We start from the raw sequence: 9,904 nt of genomic DNA on the forward strand, positions 1-9,904 counted from the left end.
TGCCATTAGTGCTTGTAGCTCTGAGACTCTTCCAGCTGAAGTTATTGCTAGGAGCAGGGCAGTCTTCCATGATAGGAACTGTAGATCTGCAGAGAAAGCTGGTTCAAAGGGAGGTAGCGTTAGTTTTTCCAAAACAAAATTGGTTGGTCTAATGTTTTTGCCTCTCTGAGGAACTGCCTTAGAAGAGGATGTGAAAATAAAGGTGGATCCGTGTTGTAGTGAGCTGAAATAGCCGAAGCATGGATTTTAATTGAGGAAAAAGAAAGTTCTTTGTGCAATATCTCAGTTAAATACTGTAGAATGTGAGGCATGCGAGGCTGAATTGTGTCTTGACCTTTAGCTTGGTTCCAGGCACAAAACCTTTTCCATTTGTCCGAATAAGCCTTCCTGGTGCTTGGCCTCCTGGCTTCCAGAATAACATCCAGAACTGCTTGTGAAAGGGGTGCTGGTTGGATGCTTAGAGGATTTGCCATGCAGCCAGATTTAAAGTTTTGAGCTGGCTGTGAAGAATCCGATTGTTTTGTTGTGTGAGCAAATGGGGGATTTGAGGCAATATCCACGGTGGGCTGTGGGCCATATTTTTCAATAGCGGATACTAGTGCTGGCGTGGCCAGTCTGGGGCTATGAGAATCAGTCGTGGTCTCTCCTTTTTGACTTTCAAAGAGAGGCAATGGAGGGAAGGCATATACTGTCAGGTTTTTCCAACTGAAAGAGAGGGAGTCCACTTTCCAAGCTTGATGGTGAAATGTCCTTGTACAAAATTTTGTCAGTTGATAGTTTTGAGGACTGGAGAACAGGTCTATGTCTGGAAGGCCCCATTTTTGAGTTATCATTGCAAATATTTGTGGATCTAGTTTCCACTCGTGGGGATCCTTGATGTTTCTGCTGAGGTCGTCTGCCAATGTGTTCTTCTCTCCTGGCAGGAATTGAGCTTGTAACTGGACTTGGTAGGCCAGAGCTGTGTTCCATAAGGTCATCGCTTGCCTGCATAGCGGGTAAGAACGTGTACCCCCTTGTTTGTTTATGTACCACATTACTGTGGTGTTGTCCATCTTTATTGCAAGTTGTCCTAGATGTAATAGATCCTTGAGGACTGTCAGAGCTTTCTGTACAGCTAGCATCTCTTTTTGATTTATGTGCAGATTTCCTTGATCTGCAGTCCATAGTCCTTGAATGCATTGTCCTGCCATGTGTGCCCCCCAGGCGTAGTCTGAAGCATCTGTTGTGATAGTTTGCCTGGCTGGGGGCAAGGTGAAAGGCTGACCCTTGTTGAGGTGACATGCCTGTGACCACCACAGAAATTCCTGTTGTAGACAGGGAATGAGAGATATCATTGTGTCCAAGCTGTGGCTGTGTTGAGACCATACGCTTTTTAGGTACCACTGTAATTTCCTCATATGCAGCTTTGCAAATGGTATTATTAGTATGCAAGATGCCATGAAGCCCTAACCCTGCAGAATTTTTCTTGCAGTTAATTGGGTCTTTGTTGCCATTGTCTTGAAATATTGAGTCAGTTGTAGTTGCTTGTCTGGCGTAAGATAAGCCTTCTGGGCCGTTGTATTCAAGCTGGCACCCAGGAATGTCATTTTTTGTGAGGGTACTAGTTTTGACTTCTTTTCATTTACTGTGTACCCCAGACAGTTTAGTAGATGCTTTACAAAGGCCAGATGATGTAAGAGAATGTCTTTGCTTTCTGCTTGGATGAGGCAGTCGTCCAAGTATGGATATATTTGAATTCCTCTTTGTCTGCAGAATGCAATTACTGGTGCTAGGCATTTTGTGAAAACTCTGGGCGCAGTAGATAAGCCAAAGGGCAGTGCAGAGAATTGGTAATGGGTTGAACCTGCAATGAAACGGAGGTATCTTCTGCAACTTTGTCTGATAGGGACATGCAGGTATGCCTCCTTGTGGTCCAACGTAACTAGCCATGCTTCCTTGCCCAACATGGGAAGTAGCTGCTGTAGTGTTAGCATCTTGAATTTGGGTACTTGTAAGTAAGTGTTTAGAATTGAAAGGTCCAGAATTGGTCTCCAGGCATTGTCCTTTCTGGGCACTAGAAAGAGTCTTGAATAAAATCCTTGGCCTTGCTCTCGAGTAGTACCAGTTGAATGGCTCTCAGGTCCATGAGAGCTGTAATTTGCTTTTGTGCCTCTGCCCATTGATTTCATGGCAGGTTTGGCATTCCTCTTTTCATTGGCAAGGTGTGAAAGTGGAATCTGTATCCTCGTAAAATTATGTCTAGGACCCATTTGTCCTTTGTGACCATGTGCCAGTTGTCTGCAAAAAGTGCAAGTTTTCCCCCCAAGGGGGCTGCCAAGAGAGTAGTGCTTGGCCAGATGAGGTGCAAGTCATTGAGTTTGCCTTCTGGTGGTTTGAGACCTGTCTTCTCCTCCCTTCTGTGTTGTAGAGCCCCATTGGCGAGGTTTATACTGGGCTTGTGGTTGTCCTCTGCCTCTTGGCCTGTATTTACCCCTCTGTGGTCTGTCAGTGGCTGGAAAGGACCAATTTTTTGTTGGCCAGTTTCTGCTGAAGCGAGGGGGTTGTACTTGTAGGAAATCTTTGACTGTCTGCATAGATTTTGCCTTATCTTCCATTTTCTTTAAAACTTCTTCTGCTTTAACTCCAAAAAGAACATCTTGCTGTAAGGGAGCATCTAGTAGTTTTGCTTTAACATGATCTGGCAGAGTTAACCAAGCATGCCTACGTATAACAGACCCAGTGACAGCTGCTCTGCAGGAGGCCTCCAAAGAATCAAACCCACATTGTAAGGTATGTTTGCCCACCTGCTCAGTGGCGTGCAACAGATCCTGTACTTCTTTCAATTCAGATTGCTGAGGGAGAGAGGTTATTCTTTGCTTTAACTGAGAGATTAGAAATTGCTGATACTTAAGCATGTGAAATTGACAATTCAGTGCCCTCATAGCTAGAGTAGCTGAGGTGTAAACCTTTCCCCCCACCTGTCTAGTGCTCTGGAATCCCTCTCGGAAGGTACTGGGTTTTTAGCCATAGAAGCCTTAGCCCCCTTGGGACCTTGTGAGATAGTCTCTGGGTCAGCTACAGGGCTTTTGTAAAGAAATTTGTGGGAATCAGGCACTCTACAGTATCTGTCTGGCTTAGCCAGAGCAGGAGGTAGAGAGTCTGGGTTGAAACTGGATTCTAAATAGACATCATCCACAATGTCCAAAACTGGTGGGATGGCAAGTGGTCTGTGTTGGGGGAGTAAAAGAAATTCTCTGAGCCTTTTCTTTGAATCAGAGTAGTCCTGACCTTCCCAGAAAATGTTCCCTCATAGTGTGTAAAGTTTCCCCAAAGGAGTAGTCTTCAGGAGGAGAAGCTGAGGGAATGGAGTCCTCAGCATCAGAATCTTCATAAGGAGAGAAAGAGTAGTCTTGGTCCTCAGAGGAGTCTGAAGAAATGGACATCTGCTCAGAGGATGCACAATCTGCCTCTTGTCTAGGCCTTTTGTCAGGAGGGGGCTGGGAACCCCTGATTAAAGAAATCAAATCTTCAGCCATTTTGAGCATCTGTTTCTTAGGCATGGGGCCTTGAACAGGAGACTGAAGTGCAGTCCTTTTAGATTTAGAAGGAGTCTTAAGACTTAGAAAACGTTTTAATGGTGAGAGTCGGTCTGAAAACGCCTTCAGAAACGGATGGCATTTCTGTAGTACCGACGTCTTTTGTAGCAAAGTTGTCGGAAGGGCCTGAAGTAAAATGCTGCGTCGGCTTGGTACATTCCGTTAAAATTTCCGTAGCGGTCTTGGGTTCCAGATCTGCGGTACTCAGGGGCTGCATCGGAGCCTCACTGAGGACCTGAGAACCGGAGACCGGTTCAGCCGAGGCCTCGGAATCTGGCTTAGGCCTGGGCTGTCTGTCCTTATCCCTGCATTTTTTGTGCACTCCGGTAGTCGGTTGCTCCGACGGCATGGTGTAGTTAAATTTCCTACTGAAGTAGTGTCGTGCAAAATCAAAGTGTCTTTTAATAGTACGCTTATTAAACCTAGCACAAAACCGACAAGAAGTGATGTCGTGGTCTGGGCCTAGGCAAGGTATGCAATAAGAATGAAAATCCTTATGAGGTATTTGCTTCCCACAAGAAATGCAATTGTTAACTTTTTCTGACATCAGTCTGAGGCAAGAAAAGTTTCCCCAACGGGGTACTTAGCTTTATAGAAGACTTCGGTCTGAAATTCAAATTCGAAAATCTCAGGAGTCGGACGACCGGCACTTGCAAACTGCTTCTGCTTCGGGCACCGTGCGGCAAGAAAGACTGAAGAAAATGGCATCGGTTGCAATATATATACCTATATATACCCCTGGCGCACTGACGTCAGGGAAGAGACAGCAACTGATGCCGGATAAAGACTTTGGAATTCCGGCCAACTGCGGGACCACCTGACGAGAGGATAACTCAAGTGTGATGACTGCAGCAAGGTAACACGATGAACATCTGGCTTTGCCAGGAGTTGAACTGGCATGTCCATGCCCACAGTCAAATGTACTGCTATTACCTGTATGTGACTGATGTCTGCTGGACGAGCTTCCCTCATGAGGACACCCAGGACCACGATCCCATGGCCTGCCACATCTGGGTATGGACAGCTCATCCACTGATGGAGCAATGAAGTACTGCCACTATGGGAGTGTGATTGGGCATGGACACATTGAGTAACGGCAGATGATGTGGCTGACCTATGCCCCGAGCATGCCATCCCCTCCTCTGTAGACGTTCCATCCCAGACACTGCTCGTTCCAATGTGTCATTCATCCAATCCATTGAATCGGTAACATGATGGAGGCAGTCACGCATGTCAGCCTGCGCCACATGTACAGCCCTAAGCATTTCTCTGGAGCACCTATAGGAATGTGCTTGTGCCTCCATGATGGCCCTAAACATACATTGAGTGGCAGGGGGAAAAGACATCAGGATCAGGTGGAGGATGGACAGCAGGCCATCCTCTGAGCACTTGTAACAAACCCTCCTGCATGGCACCTTGCTCGAAGTTTGGCTATAGCCAGAGGCAACAAGCACTGAAGCCATAGTAACTATACTTCCCTGATTATCTCACCCTCCACCTGTACAGTATCTGAGGGCTCACTGGAATGGGTCTCACCATCCACCAGTTCGATATCTGAGGGCTCACTGGAAGTGGTAGGTGTAGACCTACTGGCTATGTCTATCGGAATTACAGGGGATGGCTGTATGTCAACCTCAGTGTCAGATTCAACCTCTGCACCCCTGACTATGCCTCTGTTTGGCCACTATCATCATCGGAGTCTGCTGATACTCTGACATCAGGTGACAGAAGTCCCACACGTCCACTGTCAGGAGCACCTGTGATAATACACAACAAGCACAGGAAAATTAATACCTAAACTACTATACTCCAATATATTCTAACAAAATAACAGTGCTGCCACTATTAGTACAGCAATACCCACAACATTCCTGACAGCGACATCACATACTACAATATTTCTTTGAATTGCTCATCAGTACTAACAAACATGTTTGGATTACCATGTGTAGATGAGGGTATCCTCTGCATGCTAGATGGTCCTGGATGAAGTTAAGCAAAAGGCAAAGACAAAATCATCACAATTAACATTAACACAGGAGGGATAATACTTTTACCCTTTTATATGTCCATTAACTAGATTTTCAACAAGAACTTAGATACAACTCCAACCTGAGCTAATCTATCAGAATGTATTAACTGTCATAATCTTCAGCCCCCCCCCCCCCAAAAAAAAAAAATATTGTGAAACACAAGTAACGTATTGATTTACATTGTTTTACTATACAACAGTATTCAGCAACTGAGTTGTAAAAGCCTACCCGGTTGCTTTTCCTGGGACATCCTTCCTGTCCCTGAAACAGTAGCACATGTTAATACTCCAAGGAATTTTACAAGTTGCTATACAGGTTTGTACACATTCAAGTGTTCACATCAGGCTGCTCCTGTCCATTAAGGACATAGGTGCCAAACTGGGGTAAATTTGTGATTTCCCATTCACTGGTCCAGGTTATGTTTGAATATGGTTAGGGATGAGTTTTCTTTCACAGGGATGGGAAACCTGTTCCAGTGAGGGGGTTATCTCTGAAACACATTCTTGTCCCACCAACATGTCGTGTTTATGTTGCAGATGAAGTTTGTGTCCTTAGAATGGGTATTTCTGATGCTGGTTGTTTTGCAGATGTGCAGAAAATCAGTTAGTGTGGGAGAAGAGGATGCCTTGTATGCTAGGCATAGACTTGACGTGCAGCTGTTTGTAGGAGACAGAGTAAGGGTTAGGGCTTTGAGACAGCCATATAGGGTTGTTGCTTACTTCCTATATTCATTTTTTATGTGTAACTTCTGTTTTCAAGCGGTTTCAAGTGCTTAGTTAGGTACATGGTGCAGGGTGCATTGTTCTCAATGGTTGCTCAGGTGAGAACCGTGTATATCAGAACAATGACCTCCTTGGACCTGAATGCCATACCTTTACTTGTATGTTACTTTCCTGTGTGCTCCTCGAGTACCTGCTTGCCCCCTCCCCCTTTGAGAGAGGCAAGAGGACCTTATCCCTTCACACCTGTCACTGTGCATGGCTACTCCAGTGAGAGGCTCACTAATTGAACCCCAATGGCCTAAGTTCAAGTTAGCACCTCATCTTTTTGTTCCAACTGGTAAAGGACATATAAATAAACTTCATGTTGATACTTGTAACTAGAGGACTGCACCACTAACTACCTTAATGTGGTGTTATTTTTGGATGACATGTAAACTGAGCTAGTCTGCTCTAAAACTCAGAATGCAGTGCTGAGCTATAGGGCAGCTCATCTAGTGACTCAGCATTCCTTAAAGGTTTAATGACTTGCACACCTGGTCACCGAGAGGCATTTAAAGGAAAATTCTGCCTTAAAACTAAGAAAAAAAATCTGTTTTTTCACCCTGTCTCTGTTTTCTGAGTTATTTTAATATCTCAGAATCACTGTGACTGCTTCCTATAGAATTTTAATATGTTTTCTGCAAAATGGCTGTTAATGGGGCTTGACATATCAACGTGATCTTATTTTTCTTCAAGCCTTTCTCTATCCCGTAATCCATTTCAAGTCTGCTTTATGCGAGTCATGCTAGACACAAGGAAGTACTGATGTATTCCCTTTCCATTGACATATAATGCGATTAGTGCCAATCACAGTCATCTTATATACTGTCTGTAACAGGACTACTACTTTTATTTCTTGAATGACCCGCATTTGTGTGCATCTCAGGGCTTGTTTTATAGTATACTAAGGAATTACACAGCTGCAACCAAGACAGTTGCTAAATCGCAGGCCTTTGTTCAAAGTATCTTTTTGTAGTCCCCCCCCCACACCACACACACACACACACACACTTTGGTAAATGTGTTGTTACAAGAACAAGAAAATATTTTCTGAATTTTTTTAAATGTCACAGACATCTTTGATAACTACAGTCAAGTCATCTTAAAATGTAAAGTAGTATAAACAGCAAACATTCAAAGTTTAGCATTTCAGTACTGTAATGCTGCTAAAATGTAAATTTGTCAAGAGGCGATGACTGCCTTTGAACCATTGACTGATGTAATTGCTCTATTTTGCTATGAAAGGCATGGCTGTATTCGAAGCAGCTGTGAATCAGTGCAAGTTCTCTTCCTCTCTGCAATAAAGACAATAGAGAACAGTATCACACATCTCTGTCTTGCTTTACAGCAGCCCGCCCTGAACTCCCGACTACAAATTTCTGTGTCTGTGCTATGTCATGCAGGTATAGACAAATTCCTCTGCAACTTATGTGAGAAGTTAGGCTTAAAAAATAGGTAGTCTTTCCCTTCATTTGATACCAAAGTGAGGAAATGACAGTTTCAGGTACCTACACAGTACTGGAATCATATTGTAGGAAGAAAAGCAACATAAGAGATGAGTTTAACTTTAGGAGAATATGCAGTGTTGTTTACGTGTAAACCGTTTGCATTAATTTGTATGGTGCTTATGTTTCACTCAAAGTTTTTAATCGTAGTCTGCTCTTTTTCTTTTGCTTAGCTCCAAGTAAGCCTTTTGGCTAAATGAATCTCTTTCTGAGTCCCACACATTGTCACCTGAACAGTTACTTCTGTCTGCCTTTGACATTTGTAAACAAAGAAGGGCAAGTGTATATTGTGCTCAATTAAACTTATAGAAGGAGTAGAAAAGCATATCCCAGACTTTCTGAAGAGCTCCTGTTATGTACCAAAGCACTTATTTAAGGGACATCTGTGTACAGAAAATAACAAAAATTTTGTTTTAAAATACCTTTTATGCTATGTTTAAGCCTTCTTGCCTTACTAATTGTAGATTATAGTAACTTAATTCACCATACCCCCTAGAGTGTATTGCTGTGGTGTGATGTCCTCCATTTACTTGACTGTTCTGCTAGTTCATACATCATTTGCTTGTTATAGTGTGGACTAAAGACCCAGGTATGAGTAAGGCAGTATTTCAGTTGCAAAGAAGCATGTTGAGATAACTGGCTGTATAAAGTACAGAGTGGAAAACGGATGAATGGGCAAGTAATTATTTTTAGTATTTACAAGAAAGTAACTGAAACATACGTACTTGCATCCTTAAAAAGCTAAATGCAAACTGAATCTGGAACACCAGTTTCTAGAATACAGAAGCTTCAAGGGCAACTCCATCCCTCTCCTCCTATCCCCTTTACCACACCCTATCGTAGGGCCTTTACTTAGGTAAACACTTTCGGCTTTTCCCGGTCAGAGGTCATCACAGCGAGTGACGTTAAAGACATGCAGGTAGGTGCAAGTGTGAATGGGCGTGCCTTCGTTGAAGGATGGACGTCGGGCTGGTAACTCGGCACTGTAAAAATCCACTGCCAATCATGAGCGGACCGGATGCAAGTACTTATGTTTCAGTTATTTCCTTGTTCTTACAAGGATTACCGCAGTCAGACCAGGAGTACTTAACTGTCATGTATACTAAGGTTGTTAGGTGCTAATGCAGATCATTAATTAATTTAAGTATCTGTATTCAGTTTTTACCCATATTATCTAGCTCAGGGTCATCAGGGAGCTAGAGAGTCCACTGGCAATGACTAACGCAGAGAAGCTAATCCTGGCTAGGATGTTACGTCTGTTACTGGATGTACACACACATTTATTTAACATTTGTTTACTTGGAAAGTCCAACTGGAACAGAGCCCATTTTCTATGAAGACCTGGGGAGAATGCTCCAGACACATGTTTTTGTGTCACTCACTCATACCTTCGAGCAACTTTTAAGACTATGGTTTCCTACTCAGCATATTGCTGTGATGTCAGAAGAAACTGAAACGGCTATTGAAATCTCACAGCCACACAAAGAGGGCATGCAACTCATTTGGTTTGAAATTGTAGCTAATGTATACTTTTTCAAATCTACTGGAATCCTGTGGACCAGAGGAGCCAAGTACAAGTAAAAACAATGGCCAGCAAATGCAAGGTTTAATTGACTGTAATTATACCTTACTGCACTGAAACACCAAAATGTGCTGTCAAAATAATGTAATTCACAAACGAAATTCACAGTTAAAAAGTAAGTAGTAACAGCATTACTGGATCAAAGGCCTGATGACACACAGTGCCGTGACTGGAAGTCATTTACCCTTGGAATATCTAGTGCACAACACTGCCCACCATAGAATTATTACTAAGCAATGTGTCATGGCAAGGGGTGACTAATTTATGTTTTACTCACTGTGGTGGGAGTTTTTTGGTCATGAGACTACAGTCCAAGTGACCAAAGTGAACCCTCTCCCCACAGTTTATAGAACTATGAATTATATAAAGCCTCACTATGATTTATTGATATTATGCAATGCCATTTCTTTTATAAAGGTATGTTTTCCACTTTTAAAAGAGTGGCAAT

The sequence above is a fragment of the Protopterus annectens genome, chromosome 1.part0, assembly GCF_019279795.1.
Source record: "Protopterus annectens isolate FY-2018-M chromosome 1.part0, PAN1.0, whole genome shotgun sequence".
NCBI lineage: Eukaryota > Metazoa > Chordata > Ceratodontiformes > Protopteridae > Protopterus > Protopterus annectens.